The sequence below is a fragment of the Eublepharis macularius genome, chromosome 9, assembly GCF_028583425.1.
Source record: "Eublepharis macularius isolate TG4126 chromosome 9, MPM_Emac_v1.0, whole genome shotgun sequence".
NCBI classification, from domain to species: Eukaryota; Metazoa; Chordata; class Lepidosauria; order Squamata; family Eublepharidae; genus Eublepharis; species Eublepharis macularius.
This window is the reverse complement of record NC_072798.1, coordinates 5,616,751-5,640,053: the sequence shown is the minus strand read 5'-3', so window position 1 is coordinate 5,640,053 and position 23,303 is coordinate 5,616,751. Positions and strand designations below refer to the sequence as shown.

Below are 23,303 nucleotides of genomic sequence, written 5' to 3'. Positions count from 1 at the left end.
CAATCTTTCCTAACCCAAAACCCACTGAGCTGCAAGCAGATAATAGGAAGCCGCATGTCATCAGAGTGACGTGACAAGAGGCGAGGGAACCGTATTTATGAGCTCCACGTTGTTGTTTTTTTTTTAAATTATTCAGTTTTTTAAATATAACAGTAACAAACAGAACAACTACAAACAAATCTGAAGTTCAACAGTTATTCAGTAGTTGTTTTCAATAATATCTTGCTGGACTGCTTAACGAGTAAAAGGAAACCAAAATTGTTGTCTTATTGCATAGATAAGGTACATAGTGAGCAATATATCAAAGTGATCTTTAGGTTGAACTAACTTATTAACATAGCCGCCTGTCATTAGAAGTTCCAAAATTGGGTACCGTTGTTCGATAAACTTCGAGTTGTATTCAGGTTTTTCAGATTGCTTAATAAAGTCTCTAAGTTTTGCCATTATTAGTTGGTCCCATACTCTCAATAGCCAAGATGAAGTAGTAGGGCTCTTTTTGATGAGCTCCACAGTGTAAGGCCAGCACCATGGACAGCATACCAAAAGAGCCCGGGAAGGGAAACAAAAACCAAGCAGCAGGGGGTGTGCTGTAGTGAGAAACAAGCCAAGGATGATCAGAGCCGCGGAGGAATCCTCCCCTCACCATCATGTTGCTCTTTTTAAATATATAATCTTTTTTTATTTTTAAAACAGATAAAGGGGTACAGAAAAGAAAAGGGAAAGGAGAACAAAGATTCCAGCAACCATCCTGTTGCTCTTCTTAATACGCATAGAAGCAGAAACGGGAAGCGTGGTGCTCAGACCATTTCAAAAGGCAGCAGCAAAAAAAGGCCACTCTGTAGGAGCTTGCAACCCAGCAGGAAGGTCTCTAGGATCCACGAGGGTCCTGATCCATTGCCTGAAGACCCCTGTATTGGGGCAGTGAGAATCTCTTCAGGCAAGGCCCATGACCGGAGGGCGCATGCATGCAAAAGTAAGAGGTCTGTTGGAAGGGGTCAACCACGGAGCACACCTCCATCTTACTACAAACCACCAGATCGGCCAAGGGGTTGCGATGATAACCATGCAATTGATACCGTTATCTCAACCTTGTAAGGGTTTAAAGGACCTCATGACTCTTATTTTGTCTTTCCAACAACTGTATATGGTAATTCAGGCCCAAGAGTTCTTCTGCCGTAATCCTACATTAAAAAAAACTTCATACTATTCACTTCGAGTGAGTAATGCCGTATGTTAAAAGCTTCCTACAGTTTCTGAAATAATTTCATTTGGATATTTTGCAACGCTCCCCAAAGTATCCAGTTTTTCCATTGAAAAAAATGTCCTCAGGATACAACCGGTGCGTGTGTGTGAATTTCACATTTCTAGGTGAGGAGAAGATTCCTGTATTCGTAGCTGCCATCTTTAATAAATGGAAAATCAGTGAAGAAGATCCTGTTAATATTGGGCTTGATCGTTCACCCGAGCCACGCTTCTGTCACATGCTGTCTCCTTTTCCTGGGTCCTCCCTCACCATTATGGTTGTTGCTGTACTACTCTGATCTCACCGTTTCTGAGATAGGCGAGGCTTTCCTGGGCAGTTTTGGAAGGTTGCATTAAGCACTCTGAAGCTTTGTGGGAGGGGGAAGCACTTGGTCGGCAGTCGTTCTGTGAAATCAGCACTTGCTGCCCTCGAAGGCCAAGGAAGCAACAGCACCCAAATGCAAAAATTCATTGATTTGCAGTGTGTTGCAGCTCCCACTCCTATTAAATTATTAGTGTGGCAGCTGCCTAAGTCCACAATCCTCACTGTCTGTAATAAAAGCTCTAGCAATCAGCTGCTGACACTTGACATGAAGTACTTGGACAACATGCAGGAAGATTTCTAACTTCTTCGCCAATGTTGAGTGCTTCTTCTGCACTCAAATTGATGCTCATAATTGCCTTGTGCCTTTCCATTTGAGCAGGCAGGGCTGTTTATGGAACGCTCTGCCATGCAAAAGAGCTACGGCGGGGGAAGATTTCTGCTAATTGAGTCCTGTTTGCAGAGGAATCTTCAAAGGAGGCTTCAATGTCACTTTTCCAGTATCTTCATCTGTGGACGGGGCTCGTATCACTCACAGTGGGGGAGACTCTTTTCAGTAATGTGTTTTCCCTTTATGCACTCAGAAAAGACTGGTGAAAATGCGTGTCCTGCTCCGTAAGAATGGGGAGGAATTGCTTCCCTGCCAAAATGCCTGTTTGGTGCCGCTTCTCACTTCCTTCATACCCTGCCTCAAAACCCACCTTTTCTGTGGTCTTTGACCCAGCCCCCTCAATCCTTTTCCTCTAATGAAACTAAAACTGAGCATATCTAACTGGATGGAAAACCTATGCGTCACAGTCCTTTCCCCCTACTCTCCATCTTCTTCTGTTGTGTTCCTTCTATTAAATTTTAGATTACAGTCTCCTTGGTGGGAGGGGCCTGTTGCCTTCTATTCTGAAAAAGACCATGCAAATGGGGGGGGGGGGATTGGGGGGGGAGAAAACTGTGAATGTTACCTGGCCACAGGAAGTAGCAGGCACAGGAAGGGGGCAGGCAGCAGAGTAGGGTCCAATTCTGCAAGAGGGTCCAATTCTGCAAGAGGAGAATGAGCCAGGCAAGGTTGGCTAGCTGTTGCCCAGGTTTGATGATGATCCAGATGAATGATGAAGACTTTGCATGTCAAAAAGTGTACCAGACCCCTCCTTTCCTTCAACATCATATATCCGATAGCCATGGGTACTGTTGTGTAGCTTTACCCCGTGAATTACAAAATCTGCACTATGGGGCTACCCAAGGCTAGGGTGAGCGATTCCAGGAAAATCTTACAACAGGGGAATGGAATCAATAAAACACACAGTAGTTCAAAAATGCTGAGATCTCGTGGCATCTCAACAGCCATTTTGGATTTCCTAGGCTGCTTTAGGCAACTTCATTAATGACTGTGGTTACCTAGACAACCTAAAACGTTCGCCGAGATCTCATAAGGTAGTCTTGCAAGATTTCAGTCTTCATTTATTCCATTATGGAAGTGACAGTAGGCAGGCAGGACAAACAAGAATACTGGGGAAAATAAAGTCAGTGGGTAAGGGGATGAAACAGAATGGGGAAGCCTTTGCATGAAAAGAGTTAAAGGCAATTCCTTCCCCATGAGTTCCCATGGGTCTCCCTCCCACTGTTCTAGAGTTACCAAGTAACCAAGGAGCACATTTTTACTTCTCAGTAGCTCCTCTCTCTCAGACCAGATACGACATCTGGGCATCCAATCTAATATTCAGTCCTTCTATTCCGAGGAATAAATATCAATAATTCACTTATAGGGGAAGAAGGAAAAGACTGCACTCGGGGGTAGTATTGCAGTGGGGGCAAAATCAACCCACCCCTCTGACACTGGGGATCCCAGCCCATAGAGTTCCGTCATGGGTGGTGGCTAATGCTCCCCCTCCCCCTTTGAAAGGCAGCTACAGGGTTATGGGGAAGAGGCAATGCATTTCCTCTTGGAAGAGGAGCCTTGGCCCTAGGGGGAACAGGGGGAGGAATAAATTGAAATGCCACCTCCTCTGCCAGTCACGTCAGTGGCCTTTAGTTCATAAGGAAGAGCAGCCCACGTTTCTGATTATCAGGAGCCCTTTCATTTCAGACTTTGCCTTCCCATTTCTGTGTCCCATGCAGCAGCATTACTGGCTTTGGCCTTCTGGGAGTTGTTCTTTTTTGGTTGCTTTGAAAATACTGAAGTCCAAGAAACTCTATCCACTCATCGCACTGCAAAATGACAGACCAACCCTCCCCCCAAGGGAAAGCTCTGACTGTTTGGGATGACAGTCACCTGGTAAATTCTCCTCCTTCACCTGTTCAGGTGGACTGATCCTGTTCCCAGAAGACTGATCTGCTTTCATACCGGTTGGCCTGATGCCTCTTGGCAGCCAGACAGGCTGTGGTTGACGGCTTACGTCTGAAAAGGGCTTCGATAATTGCTCGTTCTGTTCGGCGACTTTGTCAGTGACAGATGGTCGCACTGAATGTTTAAAATGTTCGAGACCTCTGGATGCTCCTTATGCTTCTGACTGCTGAGCTTTGCCAACATTTTTGTTGGGGGAGGAAGGGGGGATTCTGCATTGGTATCTCCCCAAACCTTCAGACTCCCTCCGTTTAGAACTGTCTCAGCAGCAAATTCTCGTTTCTTTCCTGCCCACCTCCCTTTCCTAGAGAAACAATCAATACGGTAGTACAGACTGGCACAGAACAAGTGCCAACTGCTCTTCTAGATGTGTTAATGGAATTATTATTTTTTGCTTGGCAACTGCACATATGGTCTGGCGTAAGAATAACAGGGCAGTAGAAAGGGGAGTCAGCTTTTTCACAGAACAATTAGAGCAGTTTTTCATGTTTAAAGTTATCAGAAAATATACTGTATACACTTGTGTGTGTGTGTGTCTGTGTGTGTGTGTGTGTTTCTAGCTTGGCCATAGCTACAAAAACGCCTCTTTGGTTCACTCAGACATCCAATTTATCGGTAATTAATTTTTTAAAAAATGTGCAGAGACAGAGATTGTCCTGGACTTGTGCACATGACTGTCTTTTCCCTCTTCCTCCTCCCTTATCATTTGGAGTGCGATGAAGGAATCGTGGACTGGCCTGCAGGTTCCCAGTACCAGGGCTCAGGAGGCGGCAAGACGATGTCGTTCAGTCCAAGGTCGGGGTTCCAGAAGTCAGGGAAGGCAGGGTCCAACCATCTGAGATCAGGCATCAGGAAACTGGCGAGGCAGAGTGAGTGGCTTTATGGTGATTGTACACGTTGTGTCCTCGCCCAGCAGCCTCTCCGGGCCGGTTTCATAGCCCCAGGCCTAAGGGTCATGTGTGCAGCAGTCTCCTGGGAGGGATCCGCAACGACTCCTTGTCATCATCAGAGAGCAGCTGGCGCTTGGCCAGGAAGCACGCACTTTGCCGCTGTGTCTGCAGTTCCGTTCTCAGCCTCTGTCTGTGTGGTGCTCTACGGGATATGATGCTGAAGTGCTGAAGCCAGCTGACCGAGTTTCACCTGCTGGATCAGGGCAGGAGGGTCCCGGTGGCTCTGCCCTAGCTGTTGGTTGTTACTCCCGATCAGCCAGCAGCTCGTTCGCCCGCTGATCTGTTAGGTTGGGGCTGGCTGCACGGGGCTTTTCTTCTCCCGAGGAGTCCTCGCTCTCGCTGAGCCCTGGCTGACTCCTGACAAATCATGTCAGTGCATGAAAGCAGGCACATGGCTTGAGCAGAGTTAATTTTAGCTCCAGAAGCCAGGATACTTATCCAGCGTGGAATCCAGGGTTAGGATGCCAGTGAGTGAAAGGGTTGCAGGGTAGCCAGGGTTAGCCTGAAGGTGCCATTCCTTCACTGTACCCTGTATGAGTATGAGGAGCCAGGCATGTGTCCAAGCCTGGCACAAACCAGGTTTATTTAAAAACAAAACTAGACAGTATGCATTTTGCAGTTGGGTTTTTGTACCCTGAACCCATTAATATATTGGGGTAAAAATGCTTCAAGAGTTCACGAAGAAAATGTTGATCTCAGGAATCCTTTTAAAGCACTCTGGAGAGATACATCGACAACAACCTAGAGACCTTTCCTGACAACCTGGAGACTATTTACATCATCACAGAGCAAGCTGTCCCTGTTGTACCAAGTATCAAAGACGTAAGAAACAATTAATTTTAGGTTTTAAAATGTTTTCTTTTAAAACTCACCAAGGTTCGTTAGTTATCTAATAGGTTCAAACCGTAGGGGGCTTCTTAGTTCCAAATAAAATATATATATAGCTTTGAAAAGGAATCCTACTGCTGTGTGTGACTTAGTATGCAAAAACAGCGTTCTGCCTGCTGTCAAAGTGTGTTTTTGAGTTCTGGATGTTTTAGTTCTGTGAAACACAATGATTGGTAGCACTTTTTCTACCACGAGGCACATTGGAATTTGGCTTGGGGTACGAATATACCCCTAATGCAACATGTGTAAGCTTTTGCACAGTGGGGTTTGAGGATGCTATTGTGGTCTTTTATCATGCAGACTGAATAACCAGAAAGTGGGATCATATTGTCTGGGTGTGTGTGGAGGGGGGGAAATCTTCTACAAGACCATGTTTAATTTTTGCTCAATCTTAATGCAGTCAGTTGCCCTGTGATGTTTTATGCTCCTCCCTCAGTTGTAAATGTTTGTATAGTGCAGGGGTGGCCACACTTGCTTAATGCAAGAGCCACACAGAATAAACCTGAGATGTTTGAGAGCCACAAGACATGATGCATTGAAGTGACTTCAGAGGAAGAGGCGGGTTTGGGGGAGTGCCGTGAAATGACATCACAGGAAGGGGTGGGGTTTTGGCACAGTATGCTGGGAGTGACATCATCAGAAGGTGTGGAGCTTGGGAAGGACTACCACCTAACCTTTGACCTGGAAGTGACATCACAAAAAGTGATGTCATCCTTGCAAGGCACCACCTCTAGAGTATTCTGGCTAAAGACTCCAGGTTTTTTTTTAGTTGGAATTGTCAACCCTAATGTTTTATTGAAAATAGGAAATACATTGAAAGAAAGAAGGAAGGAAAAAAGGAAAGGGAGGGAGGGAAAGACATGGAAAGATGGAAAGGAAGAAAAAGACAGACATGGAAAGAAGGAAGGAAAAGACAAAAAAAAAGAAGATATGGAAAGAAGGAAGGATAAAAAAGGAAAGAAAGAAAGATAAGGAAAGAAGGCATGGAAAGAAGGAAGGAAAGGAAGGCATAGAAAGATATGGAAAGAAGTAAAGAGGAAGGAAGAAGGGAAGGGAAAGAAGGAAAGAAATACACGAAAGGAAGGAAGGAAGACATGGAAAGATATGGAAAGATGTTAAAAGAAGTAAAGAGAAAGGAAGGGGAAGATTTTGAAAGGTATGAAAAGATATGGAAAGAAGAGGAAGGAAGGAAGGAAAGAAAGGAAGGGAAGGAAGGAAGATATGGAAAGGGAAGGAAGGAAGGAAGATATGGAAAGGTATGGAAATATATGGAAGGAAGGAAGGAAGGAAAGAAGAGAAAGGAAGAAAGAGGAAGGAAAGAAAGAAAAAGAAAGATGGAAAGAAGAAAGAAATGGAAAGAAGGAAAGAGAAAGGAAGGAAGGAGGGAAGAAAGAAAAATCAAGGAAGGAAGGATCACAAAAGCAGAGCCACACAATCTTAAAGCAAGCACATGTCCTCTGAAGCAAACACATTCCCTGCTCCTCCATCTCAGCTGTCCTGCACACACTTATGGGTGCGCCAGTCCTCCGTGCAACTAACGAGGCTTCCACCCATGCAAAAGCCCCCTGGCGCCAAAGGAAAATACTTAATACTGCCAAAGGGAAATACTTAATGAACTCATAGGTTTTCATTCACTTTGCGGCTGACGTCATGCTCAGTGCGACCTCCATGTTTTTAAATTTCCGTTACTGACTTTCGGGTTCATTTGACTCTCATTCCAGCAAAGTATGTTTTTTGTTCATTCTAAAGCACCGATACTTCCACAGAGCTATCAGCAAAAAGTCATGCAAGCCGTCCTTGTGATGATCTTGTGATGGCTTTTAATGACATTCCTTTGCCTCCAAGGTCATGCAAAGCTGTGAGGGTGGAGAGTGCCCTCAAGTCATAGCTGACGTATGGCGACCCCTGGTGGGGTTTTCATGGCAAGAGACTAACAGAGGTGGTTTGCCATTGCCTGTTTCTGCAACCCTGGCCTTCGTTGGAGGTCTCCCATCCAGTTACTGACCAAGGCTGACCCTGCTTAGCTTCTGAGATCTGAATGGGTTCAGACTCCCCTAGGCGATCCAGGTCCGGGCATGCAAAACTGTAGCAGTAGGGAATATAGGGAGGCTAACAATAAGGAACAAATAGTTTAAATCTCTCGTCTGACGGGGGTTCCCTGTGGTGGTGTTAATCAGTCCTTCCAGAAGATGCAGGTAAAAAAACTGCTATGCGGTTCTAGCAGAATCGTGCTGGCGGGTCATAATATTTAGTTACAGCTCCGAATCAAAGTAATATTTGGATTTAAGAAGTTGTTGGCACTCCTATTCATCACACAAAGCAATCCATTTTTGTTTCAGCGGAAGCTTTCTCGAGGCCTGAAAATAATGAAAACAGTAATAACTTTTCCCCAGCCCCCAGATCCCCCCCCTCCCCAGCAGGGTTTGTGGAAAATATTAAGTACCCAGAATCTGGTGAAATTTAACTTGAAAACATAAAAATGTGAGACATCCCTCCCCTGTTCCCTGTCAATCTCAGTGTCAAGGAAAAGGTATGACTGTGTGACATTCCTCATAATAATTGTGCCCCCAACTTAGAAAATGTTGGCTGCCTTAGAAAAAAGCTCTTGTTAATCTCAAAATAAACCGTCAGGATTACATAAATAATGAAAGAGCTAAAAATGCCGTAGTTTTGTAATGTAGATGAAGCCAAGGTGTCATGTCAGGATCACATTTGCATACTAGAATGATTTAGTTATCAGGCCTTCTACTCTAAAGAAGTCAAAATGGCTATGAATATTCATAGGTTTCAATTAAAATATTAATGACACACCGGTGCTTTGTGGACTCCAAGCATCCTTGCATAGTTTTGTTCAGACAAGGTAGAGAAAGGAAAGATCAAGGGGGTGGGTAGCCACTGACGTCTACTCCTGCCGATGGGGCAACAATTAGTAGTTTTTTCCAGAGTCATTAGAGATGGACCGCTATTTATTTACACGTTAGGTTATAGCAGTTAAACCCTCAGTAATGCTGCCAGTTCCAGTATTCAGAGTATGTATTTATGTGTGTAATTATTGCATGAGAAACTCTTGCAGTTTGCTGCTCCTTTTGCATATGCTTTGCAAGCATGTGATGGTACGTGTGTTAATGTGCATTTGGAGAAAATTTTGCATGCACTGGGGGGGCTGCAGGTAGACTCAGGGGAGGGATGAACAATTTGGAACCTTCCTTGCCATGATTTGCACCCAGGATTCCAAAAACTCTCCAGAGCTGGATCAGGTCGTTTCCCCATAATAACTGTGCTTACTAGGGTTGCCACATCCTCCTACCCCCTGGGTGGTAGGTGGGAGGCCCGGAACCTACCTTTTCTTCTCTGGCCACGTGTGTGCAAAGCATGCGCTCCTGGCCTGCATGAGGACATGCAAAGCATGCACTCCTAGCTGCCGTGGGCCACCCTAGGAGCACTGCTGTGCTCTGCAGTGGCCTGATGCGGGTTGATTTGGGCCCAATCCGGGCCGAGTCGGACCCGGATCAGGCCAATTTGGCTTGCATCAGGCTGCTGTGGAGCACAGGAGTGCTGGCGCACTCTGCACGGCCTGATTCAGGCCAATTTGGGCTCGATCAGGCTGCTGGGGCATGCAGCAGCACAGCTGCGCTCCGCAGTGGCCTGATCTGGGGCTGATTTGGGCCTGTTTTGGCCCCAAATTGGGCCAATTCGGCCTGGATTGGGCCACTGCGGAGCCCAGGAGTGCTGCTGTGCTCTGCAGCGGCCCGATCCAGATTGATTCGGCCCTGGGTGCACGCTGCGTGGCCTGGGAGTGCTCTCTGGGAGGTGTGTTCCTCCCACCATCCACGTAAGTGGGGGCCAGGGGTGGAGGGTGGGAGCAGGGGATCCCCTGCCCACAGTGGGGGCTCCCAAAATGTAAACAGAGAGATTCACGGACGGAACCAGGAAAAAAGCACAAGGCGCCGTGAAAAACTAACCAAGCAACAGAATCAATTATAATGTAACAATATTCAATAAAGAGTAACTTATAACATGGTATCTTCAATCTCATATAGTGTGTAATACATATCAAATGGCTGCCAAGAAAATACAAATGAATTTAGAGGCCAGCACATATAATCAAGCAATGAATGATAAACAATATAAGTCACAAACTTGCACCAATAGAGTAAAATATTTCAGTAAAATGCTAATTGCTAATAACAATAAATAACAATAAATAGCAAGAAAGTGACTAGTACTTGCATGTATAAAGTGACAGTGCCTCGAGTCATGATAATGTTTTTTAAAGATACAAATTTGTCATAAATACACAATTCATTAGGGAATGTCCATTTAGTCCAAAAAGAGGGGATATTACTCCAAGTATGAAAAGTATCTGCAAGGGGGGTACTAGCATTCACGTCCCATTTCTGAACCAGGCAGTTACCAAAATGAAAATTTACAATTCAGGATAAAGAACATCCCCAGCATATATCAGGCATACATTTCAGGCAGCCTTGTGTTGTTGTTTTTCCCAGTGGGGGACTGGCAATCCTATTGCTTATATACCACCCTTCTGGACAGATTAGTGCCACACTCAGAGCAGTAACCAAAATCAGTGTTACTGTTATCCCCACACTACAGCTGGGGAGCTGGGCTGAGAGGAGGGGCTTATCCCAGGCCATCTGCTGAGCTCATGGCAGGAGTGGAAGTCGAACTAGCAGAGTGCTGATTCGCAACCTGACCATTTAACCACCTGTGCTACAGCCACTCCCTCAACTCAACATTCTGTACCTACTGAAACATAATCAGTCTGCGGAGTGTTAGGTAGGAAAGAGGAATTAGTTTGTTCTCAACAGAAACTCACAGGGCATGCTGTACCAGATCACTAAATGAGAGGAAGCTGATGCATACTTGCAGGCTTAGGATTGGTGGGTGTTGATGGGCAAGTGTGGCTGTGTTATTCAGCGGATTCTTCTTTGCCATGTGAGATCGTTACCTTGCATCTCATCCTGAGTGATCTTGCTTTGTAGTATAAAACGTGACACAGTCTGAGAGAAAGCATCCCAGTTGTTGGGACCAGGAATTGGGATTGTGTCTGTCACCTTGGTGACCTGCATCCGGGCTGAAAGTGCTCTGCTGAGTTTCCCCTTCTAGCACTGGGTCTGCCTTCCTGGCTGTACTCTGAAAAGGGGACCTGGACCTTTGCAAGCCCTTCAACAGCTTTGTTCTGTTGGCGAGCCTTCCTTCCTTCCTTCCTTCCTTCCTTCCTTCCTTCCTTCCTTCCTTCCTTCCTTCCTTCCTTCCTTCCTTCCTTCCTTCATTCATTCTACTTAAAAAAAAAATTATCCCAGTTTTATGCCCAATCTGGGACACCAAGGAGACTAAGAATGAAAACAACATCATAAAACCCATCATAAAATCAACTAAAATGGAGCTAAAATACTATAATAGACTGGGCAGCAAGCTACAACACATCGGGAAGGAGGAATCATTGATGGAATGCCAAATGAAACAGAAAAGGTTTTGTTCAGTGGCAGAAGAAAGTGCTAGAAGGGGACAGCAAATATCCTTGGGGAGGGAGTTGCATAATTTTGGCACCTTAACCAGTAAGGCCCTATGTTGGGGTGCCACCTGTTTGGCTCAGAAAATGGGGGGCACCCAAAGCAGGGCCTCAGAGGATGACTGTAGTGAACGTTCCAGTGGGAGTAGAGAGTCCTTAAATTATGTTGGTCCCCAACATTATGAACTGATCTGTGTTCTTGCGAGACACTCACACTTTTGTCTGCCTCTCTACCGTTGCTACTTCCATTTTCTCGGTAACTCCAAGTTCATCAGATGGATCCCTGATGGAGTTTGCCCTGTGGGCATGCTGGAGTTGGCATTATGGTTGTAGGGGCATCTTCCTAGTCTCCGATTTTCAGGTTTTTTCTTGGATCATAGTTGCAGAGGAGTTAGCCGTGTTAGTCTGTGGTAGCAAAATCAAAAAGAGTCCAGTAGCACCTTTAAGACTAACCAATTTTATTGTAGCGTAAGCTTTCGAGAACCACAGCTCTGTTCATCAGATGCATCGTTAGCTTTCGAGAACCACAGCTCTTTTTGTCAGTTGCATCCGACAAAGAAAGCTGTGGTTCTCAAAAGCTGATGATACATCTGACAAAGAGAGCTTTTGTTCTTGAAAGCTGATGATGCATCTGACGAAGAGAGCTGTGGTTCTTGAAAGCTTATGCTACAATAAAATTGGTTAGTCTTAAAGGTGCTACTGGACTATTTTTGATTTTTCTTGGATCATGTTTATCTGAATACAATTTAAGGAGCTGACTCTCAGCTGCCTGCAGACCTGTTTTGTATCCCGTCCCCTCCTGCATTTCCTCTGATCTCATGACCCAAGCTATCCCCAAGCCCTGGCTGCAAAACTTGTATCTGTGTAGCGTCTTCAGTAATCTGACATCTTTCATATAACGTTATTGTTGTGAGTTTGGAGGAGTGTGCCTGAAGCCACAGACAGGATTAGACACTAAAACTCTCCTCACAGCTTGTGGAAACCATATTACAATTTGCCTCTGAAGATTAAAGCAATTAATGATTCTTGATTGCGGGTGAAGAGAAAGAGATTGCTCTCGATTAGAAAGGACAGTTTGAGGCAACATATTAAAGTGTACAGTTTCCTGGCAGAACCCATAATACCATTAGGTTGTTAGCTGCCCATAACTAGATGATAAATGCATCTTTTTCAGTTACCAAAGACACAACCATTGTGAAATCACAACCAGATTTTATTGATGTTATGGAAACAGGCTTTATACTCCCAGTGTTAAATGCAATATGATTTAGGTGTTACTGCACCACAAAAACATGAATGTACCTACCTATCTGCTACTGCAAAGAGGAAGACATTCCATCTCATCCTGGGATCACCGTCCTCTCTGGCTGTATTGTTAGTCATCACCACACATGCAGGTGAGCTTGAACCGGGTGGCGTCAGAGCAGGGTCACTGAAATTCTATTTTGCATTTGTGGAATTAAATACTTCCTGAAAGTTTGCTGTAGACAGCCCACTAGCCAAGTCCTTTTCTGCAGTCTTTGCCAAGTCCTTGGGAATTATGAGAGTCAACTAGCAATAGACTTAATATCAGTTGAGCCACTTAACAATCCATACCAGGCTCAAAGAGTTCTCCTCACATTTGGCAGCCCCAGAATTCCAAGCCTACTGCTTCGCCGGAAGGAATTTTTGCACACCAAAAGGATTTTCTCTGCTAGGGTTTTCGATAACTTGATCATAAATTCTCTGCTACCATTGGGCAATATCACATTTTTGGCTTGGAATGTCTAAGAGTGGTGAGGGATCATGTTCCACTGGGAAGTGCATGGTTTGCCTTCAGATCCAGTCTCTAGCATCTTCCAGTAATAGCACATGTTGGGGAATACTGGAGACCTTTGGATTTGGGCTGCAGATAATACCTAGCTGGATGAACCAGTGGCCTGACATGATATAAATTAGCAGCGCATGCTCATTCATTTGTTTCTTAGGAATATTTCTGTGCAGCCTCTTCAAAGTCCTGCTCGAGGGGGCTTACAATTAAAAACCACAATATTAAAACACAAGCAGCATAAAAACTATCCATAAAGCAGAAGCGGACCATTAAAAAGCTGATAAGACTCCAAATTAAAAACCTGGACAAAAAGATGTGTTTCAGCCCGGCATCTAACAGAAAGTAAAATAGGTTCCGAGTGAGCATCAAAGGGGGGAGGGCATTCCAAAGATGAGGTGCCACTACAGAAAATGCCCTGTCTCTGGTCGCCACCCATCTCACCTCTGAAAGTGGCAATAGGGTATCTGAAGAACCATCTCCACCATACTGTTGAGCCCACCGGTTAAGATCTGGAACACATGCACACACACCCCCTCCTGAAACCCCGAAGAGAAATTGTGTGCTCTCTCTCCTAGTGGATCTCTTTGTTAAGGCCCTCCAACAGACATTTCCCTTGACTGCACCAATTTACGCGATAGAAATAAAAATATTCGTGAAGGCAGAATGGCAACCGAGCAGCAGATGGTCCAGCAAATGTCAATGAGGCATACAGATGGAAATTTTTAAGAGAAAAGGTCAACTTGCTAAGAGAAAGACGAATAGGACTCTAACACAGAAGAAGGGGCACAAAAGTCAAGCCATTATTTTCCATCTTTCGTAGCAATTTCCCAGGAAGAAATAGGTGGTGTTCGCTTGCATGGAAATGGGCAAGAATCTCTCCCGAATTAAACTGTACAGTGAGTAAGGTAGAAGTCTTTACAAATTCATAGCCCTGGGAGAAACCAGAGATGTCGCTCTCTCTCTCTTAAGTGGGCCACAAGACTTCTGGCCTTTTTCCTTGTCTGGCTTAGAGTATACTACACTGTTTTCTATAGTGACAAGAAGTTGGTTCTCTGTTGTCTTGGACCGTGTGTGCTAAATTGCCATACTTCTTTCCATGGAATACTGTTCATTTGCTCCAAAAGAAGCTTGCCTCGAGGCAGGGCAAGCAGCTCTGATGATCAGTAGGGGAGGGGAGCTTCTGTTTTTTAACAGGGTCTGAATAATACTGAGCGGGCCTAATCTCCAAATTGGGGATATGAGCCATTTTTATTTATTTTATTCTGCTTTTCAGCTAAAAGATTGGCTCCCAAAGTATTGAACAGCATGCTTAAAAATTCTGTATGAATAGCAGCAATCCAGTACAGCTCATGGTGAGAATTCTCAGCAAATCTGGACCCAGGCACAGGGGCGGAGCGCCTGCCTGACTGCTGCCTCTTCTCCCTCTGGCTCAGCAATAGCAGATGGAGACAGGAAAAAAATGCCAAATGCAAAAGTTATAAGGCATTTGGCCGAATCTTGGAAATTGACTATGAGGATGTATATTGGAATGCTTGCTGGATACGCTGATAGACTCTTATCCTGTTTGAATTGTATTTGCGAATGCCTGCTGGAATTGGTGGACCCATCGAACTGGCCCCTGATGATGTTTTTATGAAACAAGTTTGAACAAATTAGGTGGTCACTTGTTGGGTGGGTGGGGGGTCCTTTGGGTCCTTCCCCCATCTATTTGGCTCCACCTATAAAAAGAAAAAAAGGGAAAGTGAAATTTTGTCCTCATTTATTGGTTGACTTGCCTGTTGAATTTCTGCCTTTGGCTGAGCATTCTCTTCTGGAATCAACGTCTGCATCAAAGACAGGAGAAAAATATTATGCATGGACTACTCTATTTTTTCTGACTTCTACTTACTTTGATTTCGGCTTTCTATCGAGAATTGTATCCTAAATGTGTATATTTATTGCTCTCTATGAGCATTGATCTTAAATATTTATTAGTATTTATATAAAATGCACTAGTCACTTTTCACTTTAATATATTTATAAATCAATACATAACTTTGCTTTTTGACCTCCATTGTGGTTTCTCCACTGAGTTATTTGGTTTGTGGTTCTGGGGGTGCCTCTGTTATAATTGTGATCTCGTTTTCTTTATCCGGGCATGAGATATTTGGGTCATAAACTGGGCAATGGTAAAATCATTCCATTTTAGAAGACGGAATTGTTTCATGGATTCCACCTAATACCAAGAAACAGAATTCTCTTTATTTTCAAATAAAATAAATAAATAACTTTATATATAGCCCGCCCTTCTCCCTGAGACTCAAGGCAGATCACACGTTTTAAGACAATGCAGTCAAACAGCATGAAACATCAAACAAATAATGCAATAGGACTAGGATCACACAAATTAGAAACAATGCCAGAAAAGTATCAGACATAATATGTCATAATGCAAAAAGGGGAGTTGCAGAAGTAGAAAACAATGCCATGAGAGCAAGGAAATACTTACAATGAAAAGTGGAATAGTATAAAATCTTGTTCCCTTTATAAAAGCACCCTCCATTCCATTATTCCTGCAGCCTTAGTTCCTTTGTAGAAATGCCATTATACCACAGCCTTCTTCACATTCCACACTTGGGCATCCTTTGGAACAAATCCCCTGACTATGAAAAGAGAAGTAAACTCCTGAGATTGTTCCAGTAATGGAGGCCCAGGTGTGGCTTTATGTATCTATTCACTTCATATATACCCCACCTTTCTCGAAGCAGCTTACATTGTCCTCCTCATTTATCCTCACAGCAACCCTGTGAAGTAGGTTAGGTTGTGCATGTGCCACTGGCCCAAGGTCGCCAGCAAGCATGGCAAAACGGGGAGTTGAGCCCCGCTTTCCCAGATCTTAGTCCAAGGCTCTAACCACTATCACCACACTGAATGAATCCGAGAGTGGGATTATTGCAACTGCAGGGAGCCTCATTTCCAAGCACCCCTTCAAACCAGACCGGTAGAAAATATCTGTGCAGATTGAATAGCAGAGCACACTAAAGAGCCAGTTTGGTGTAGAGGTTAAGAGCAGCGGGACTCTAATCTGGAGAGCCGGGTTTGATTCCCCACTCCTCCACTTGAAGCCAGCTGGGTGACCTTGGGTCAATCACAGCTCTCTCAGAGCTCTCTCAGCCCCACCTAGCTCACAGGGTGAATGTTGTTGTGGGGATAATAATGGCATACTTTGGAAACTGCTCTGAGTGGGCATTAAGTTATCCTGAAGGGCAGTATATAAATCTATTATTATTATTATTATTATTATTATTATTATTATTATTATTATTATTATTATTATTAAAGTTGTGTGAACGGGCCTTCAGGGAGATCAGAGCAAGAATAAAAGCACTTTGGACGACGTATGGATGACGACAATGAGAGCTTCCGCTAACATATGAGTGGCCCCCCCATCAGTGCAATGCTCACAGTAACAATCACTTGAAAGCACAAACATTCTGTTTTGAGATGCCCTGGGACAGCTGTTTGTGAAGACTTTCCAATGTCACAAAATCAGTCCTTGACAATGGAAAGAAATTCTGTGCTCTTTTGTGAAGCTGAGCATCTGTTTCCATGTGCCACCCTCCCCCCTTCACTTTTCTTACTGCTTTTCATTCAGCTCCAGAATAAGCAGGGAAATTATTACTTCCTTCCCTGGCTGACATTGAGTTCTCTGCCCTTCTCCTTGAAATATCACATGATGAGAAAAATAGCAAAGGGGTGGGGGGTGGGATTAAATCATCATTGCTTTCTCAAAGGCACCGGTTATGTACCAGCCGTGTTCTCGGGGTAGGGGCAGCCTTGTGATGCTTTTGGTATATATCACACTGAAATATATGGGGAAGTAGACTTTTCGTTTCCCCAAGAGTTTACTAAATTAGGGTTCAGCAAGTTTCTGACACAGTGACTTTTATGAAATTGGTTTTTATTAAAGTCTGCAGGTTGTGTTGGTGCCCGCCACAACTTTGATTAAGCACGGTATTAGGATCATATCCTAGACTAACAACATTTCCAAATCCCTCGCTGTTTTTTCAAAGCATTGTGATTAAAGTTCTGGCTGCTTTCCTGCAATTGCCAATATCAGAGGAAGGCTTGAGTTACCATCTTGGTCTTTGGTGCTTGGATTTCTGTTACGTTTGCCACCCCACCCCCCACCCCAGTGCTCTCTTGCCAATATCGGCAAGCCGCATCTTTAGGAGAACCCGTTGTGCATTGAAATGCAAGGATTAAAGCTTGTAACCAAATTAACACTGAGGTCTCGAGTTTTCCAATGTGGCGAGGGAGCCAGAGTGTTGGATGCTTTCGAATGCTTAATGCGCCTTTGATTGAATCTTGGGCAAAACAAAGCTACGAAATGAGGAGGTGGGGGAGAGCCCATCTGAAAAAGATTATGGATGAACAGGTTGAGTAATGCCATCTGACAGCTCAAATTCCGAACAATCTGATCATTTCTGCTGCAGATGGGAGTTTTCACTTTGTACTTTGTGCTTCGCTGGCATAGACAATCCGTTTAGGGTTCCCTCTGGGAAAAGCCCATATTATTACCCAGATTCTGTGTACATATTACTTGATAATGAATTAATTCAACCCCCCCCCCTTTTTTCTGGTGTTACTGTCTTTTTGTTGTTCTTCTGGCAGATAGAGATATCACAGCTCAGAATAGCCGAGCAGGATTTTCGATTGTTCGTGCTTCGATGTAACATTTCAAGCAAGACCAGCAGCAGTGCTTGTTGAGGCCTGGGAAGTTTACCAGCATCAGGAGCAATTTGTTAAACCTGCCCCTGGAGGGTTCACTATTCACTGTGACCCTGGAGCCTGCAAAGCGCCTTAATCTTGGGTATTTGTTGTGCCAAGTCTGGTGTTGTCATATTTAATCCACCTAAGATTATCCATGTAGGACGTGCTGATTTTTTGTATACCCCGTTTGCATGATTTGGACGGGCGGAGACAGCTTTTCAAGTTGCTGACTGCCGCTTGCTTTTCTGAATTGACAGTTTGTTTTACACAGGACGTAAAATTCCAGGTTGTTACTGCCACATGTCCACCTTCTAACGGATAATTTACCGAGTTCTGCAGCAGTGCAGTTCCTGCCATTTTGGGCCCACCGGCACATAGGTACCCTGCCAGCTATATTGGATCAGTGTAGCCTTTCTGGTTGGCCTACAACTCTTTTGGCTCCTCTGCTTTCCTTTATCCAGTGGATTCATCATTATGGGTTTGAGAGACCTGGGTTCGAATGCTACATCAAACATGGTGTCATGAGGTGGTCTCCAGCAAACGGCTTTTCCGCACCCCCTGGCTGCTACTGTTGTTGAAATTAATCCAGGAAGAGTTGAAGATGAAAGTGCTTTGCAGGCATTACCTTGTGCATGATGAACGTACATTCTTTTGTCTTGGCCGTTCTTGTGGACTTTTTTTACAGGTAGGACTCAGAGACTAAGAGGACACCCGGGGCTTTTTTTCAGCAGGAACGCGGTGGAACGGAGTTCTGGAACCTCTTGAAAATGGTCACATGGCTGGTGGCCCCGCCCCCTGATCTCCTGACAGAGGGGAGTTTAGATCGCTCTCTGCGCCATTGCACAGAGGGCAATCTAAACTCCCCTTTGTCTGGAGATCAGGGGGCGGGGCCACCAGCCATGTGACCATTTTCTCTGAGGGCAACCCACTGAGTTCCACCACCTCTTTTCCCAGAAAAAAAGCCCTGAGAACACCATTAGGTTCAGCCCCTAATAGGACCACTCCATAAGATCACCCTGGGAGCAGTCCAGTCAGTCTTGTTCCATTTCTACTCCTTCCGTTCCCATAGGGAATCTGTTGGCTGCTATGATGCTATTGTTGGCAGAATAGCAGTCAAGTAAATTAACTCCTAGAAACGGATAAAGACATTCTGGTATGTGACATTCTGGCAAAGTATGTTCGATACTTGCTCATTTCACATAGCCGAGTAGTAGCTTAGCTCACTCTGAAGAATCATCATTAAGAAAGATGGTAACTTTTTGTTTAAAGGGTGAGTGGATGCCCCCAGCTTCATCTTGCTTGGGATTTGTTCTTTTCTTTATTCTGGAGTTGATAATCTTTGATGTCCTGGACCATGCTTTTGAAGCTGTGGCTGGATGGTTGAGGCAGAGTTGGCTGAAGTTAAACCCCTCGAAGACGGAAATCCTGAACTTGGGAGTGTGGATTTGGGGCAGTGCTTACACCGGTTCTGAGAGTTAGGAGCCTGAGGGTGATCCTGGATGCCTCCTTGAAACTGGAGGCCCAGGTCATGGCGGTTGCCAGGTCGTCATTCTTCCATCTCCGACAGACCAGACAACTCGCCCCCTACCTTTCGACCCACAAGAACAATAGTGGTCCAGGCAATGGTCACCTCTAGGTTAGACTACTGTAACACTCTCTATGAGGGGCTTCCCTTGAACTTGATCTGGTGGTTACAACTGGTCCAAAATGTGGTGGCTTGTGTCATCACCGGAGTGCCTTCTAATGCACACATTACACTGATATTGCACCAGCTGCATTGGTTACCGGTGGAGTACCGGATCAGATTCAAGGTTTTGGTATTAACCTATAAAGCCCTATGCGGACTGGGACTGGTGTATCTGTGGGACCACCTCTCCCTATATGAGCCCCAGAGGATGCTTCGATCCAGTGACAAACAGCTGTTAGTGGTCCCTGGCCCCAGGGAGGCCCACCTAACGTGGGCCAGGGCCTTTTCGGTCCAGGCTCCAACCTGGTGGAACGCTCTGTCTAAAGAGACTAGGGCCCGACTGGATTTGTTATCCTTCTGCCGGGCCTGCAAGATGGAGCTGTTCCGCCAGGCGTATGGTTGACGCTGGTTGGGCCTCCCCACCGGCCGACTAGAGGAAAAAATACCCCCCTACCCACCCAGCCTGTTAAATACTTTGGAGATGGTGGGGTGGTGGTTACCGGAGAAGTCAGCTGCTGTGTGTTTTAAATGTTTATGTGGTTTTATTGGTTTTAAAGTTATATGTATTTTAAATTACTATACTGATTGTAATCCGCCCTGAGTCTGCTGATGTGGGGAGGGTAGAATATAAATTGAATTAAATAAATAAATAAATAATCTTCCCACAAATTTTATGGAACTTAGTAAGTAAAGAAAGCGCGCCTCATTTTAAATAACAACAACAACAAAACTCCCAGAAACACCTTGAAAACCAGTCTTTTGTGTTCCAAAATAATGAAAGAATATGCTTTTGGCCACTCAGAGGGCTAATTTTAAATGAGTTTCTACTTTGTGTGTTTACTTCTATATGCCATTGTGCTCTTCTGCAATGTAGAAACAAATAAAAAATCCCCTTCCAAATTAGTCATTTGTGTGCCAGTTTAAAAAAAAAATCAAATATTTTACCCTATAGACGAAGGGGCTTCTTTTAAAGGGGTTCTTTCTAATTACATTTGTGTGTGTTCTAGGTTGCAACACACTGGTGCACTTCTCCCCCGAGGTCCCCAAAGCTCTCATTCAAGGAAGTGGACACCTATGAGGATTTTTTAAAAAAAATAGAGTTGATCTCTTCAAATACCTGGGAAGAAACTAGGTCTCTTTTCATAAGAAGCTCCTCTGCCTGCTCATTGAATTTCCCATTCATTCATTCATTCATTCATTCATTCATTCATTCATTCATTCATTCATTCATTCACTCACTCACTCACTCACTCATTCATTCATTCATTCATTCATTCATTCCTCTACAGCCCACCTTTCTCTCTGAGACTCCAATTAACAGGGCAGTAGGAATAAGATTGGATACTAACACAAACAAAAATAAAAATAAAACCGTTTAAGGCATAACGTGCCATAATACGGAAAGTAGGTTACAAAGGGAGAAGACAGTGCAGTAAAAGGAAGGTGAGACATACGAAAACACTGCTGCAGTCTTTGATCCTCTCCTGTATAAATTGACCTCCTGGGCTATTCCATTATACTTTAGTTCTAATCCCTTTACAAAAACACCTTCCTGAACTCTTCTGTTTTGCACATTCTGCGGTTTTGATCTGAAGAGCAGTTCATCTTTAATTTTGTTGCGTTATGTCGACAAAGAAGTGTTTCCATTGGGTTGGATCCAGCTAGTTTTTCCACTGGTTAAAAAAAAAGAAAGAGGAAACTGATTCTTTTTACCACCTGAAGCCATCATGCTGGCGATCACGGTAGGGTTGCCAGGCCCCCTCAACCTCCCGGTGGGGGATTGGGGCCTGGCACTTATCTGTTTTGGTGGGGTAGGTGCGTGTGCGCGCCCTGCAAGTGTGATGACGTCACTTCTGGGAAGTGACATCATCACGCAGCCCGTGGGTGCACGCCTACACTCCTCAGGGGCCCCAAACGCGCCCATTTTAGCCCAGATTGGGCTCATTTCAGACCCGTTTTGGCCTGGATTGGGCCCGTTTTGAGCCACTGTGGAGCACAGGAGCACTCCTGTGTTCCATAGCGGCTCAAAACAGGCCTGATTTGCACCAAAACAGGCCCAAAACAAGCCAGATCTAGGCCAAAACGGGTGTGTTTGGAGCCGTAGTGGAGGGCAGGAGCGCTTCTACGCTCTGCAGTGGCCCCAATCCAGGCCAAAACAGGCCTGATCCGGGCAGCAGTAGCACATGGGGGTGCGCAGCGCCGCAGGGGAGTGCACATGGAAGGCGCGCTCCCCCCGCTGGCCAGGTAAGCAGGGGTGGGGGGCGGCGAATCCCCCGCCCCCTGCAGGGGTCTGGCATCCCTAGATCATGGCACCTGCATGGACCAAAAGCCATGTGCAATGGAAGCTGTAGTAAAGAGGAGGATTGGAGAAAACTGAGTGGGAAAGCTCACCGGATCCAACCCATTGGTCTGATAGAAGAGCCATTAATATATTGCGAGCCAAATCCTTTGACTACTATGCCTAAAGGTTCTGGCACATTTTCCCAAGGGAGTTTTGGTGGGAGTCTGTGCATGCGATGGCTGTACTGTGTAGCAGCATCAGCCTGTGTGAGGGGATTTGGTGTGCAATGGTATTTTAGGGCAGTCCGGCCCAAATAGTCAATATGAAGGCTGACAGAGCATTAATCAATGCTGCTTTCACCTCCGAGTGCTGGCCCAGGCGGGGAAAAGTTTGAATTTTAAGCAGATTATGGAGCTGCAAAAAATGGGTTTGTGTGAGCCTGACACTCTGATCAAATGATAAAGTACAGTGCAATTGAACCACAGCCCTTTGCGCAACCTGCAAAAATGAAGGTGTGCATTTTTTCCCCCTGAGACAGAAGGAGTGAGTAATAAATCAGGTTTTGAAATAGTGAGATGCAGTTTATTGAAATTCATACGGCGGTGAATCTCAATGGATGGCGGCATTCAGGAGCCGCGGTGGGGTTAGGCACGGGGACATTGGCAGAGCTATACATCTGCGCTGACCATCTTGGAATCTATGACACACACTCTATAATTCTTAGCAATCTACGAGGCCAGAGTTAATATTTTTATTACAGTAAACACTGGAACACCAGAGGGTTGCAGTGAAGAATTTGGGCCATGATGGATTGAAGCAAGCTGCTTGAGTCCCACTTTCACAAGTGTTGAGGAACTTGAAGCCCAGTCCTGTTCGACAGGTAGCCTTTGAAAAAGATTGCTGATAGCAGGAGATCATCAAAGCCACTCTTGCTGGCGTTCCTGAGGCCTTCCCTTTGGGCAGCTGGTGGCAGCATTCAGGACGTGCTTTTTTACTCTCTCGACTTCTGGTTAATATTCAGGGAATGATACAAGGCCGATCATCTATTAATAATGTGTCTATTTATTGCTTTTTAAACTGGCGTCAGTATGTTGAGTGCCATACTTCATAGTTTTTGGTCAGAGTGCTTTAGGCGTCAAGGAAAAGAGGACTTGAGGGTGACGGGAGGAAGCAACAGGATTTGACAAACGCAAAGACGGCTGGGAGCTCTTTGTTCTCAGATATCCACTGAACAAAGCTAACATTTGCATCTCTGCAAGCACAGCAAGAGCAACCCCAAGCGGTCACGATTTTTAAGATCTGGGTCACCTGTGAAGCAGCATACAAATTCTGAGAGGTAATTAAGCATGGGTCAAAAGACACCATCTTCAGGTGATGTCGGTCATTGCAGAGGTCAGGAAAAGCGTCTTGGGCAAACCCCGAAGAAAAAAGTGCTAGGATGATTGGATTTATCTTATCCGGAATGCTGCCTGTCATTCCTTGGAAGTATTGACTTTTTAAAAATAT

The 23,303-nt window shown here is 44.9% G+C and overlaps 1 protein-coding gene across 1 annotated transcript in view; it reads left to right on the top strand.

Moving 5' to 3' along the window:
* The window catches only part of EXOC4 (exocyst complex component 4), a 504,959-nt gene that overhangs the window by 237,610 nt on the left and 244,046 nt on the right, over window positions 1-23,303 (top strand). The window lies entirely within an intron of this gene.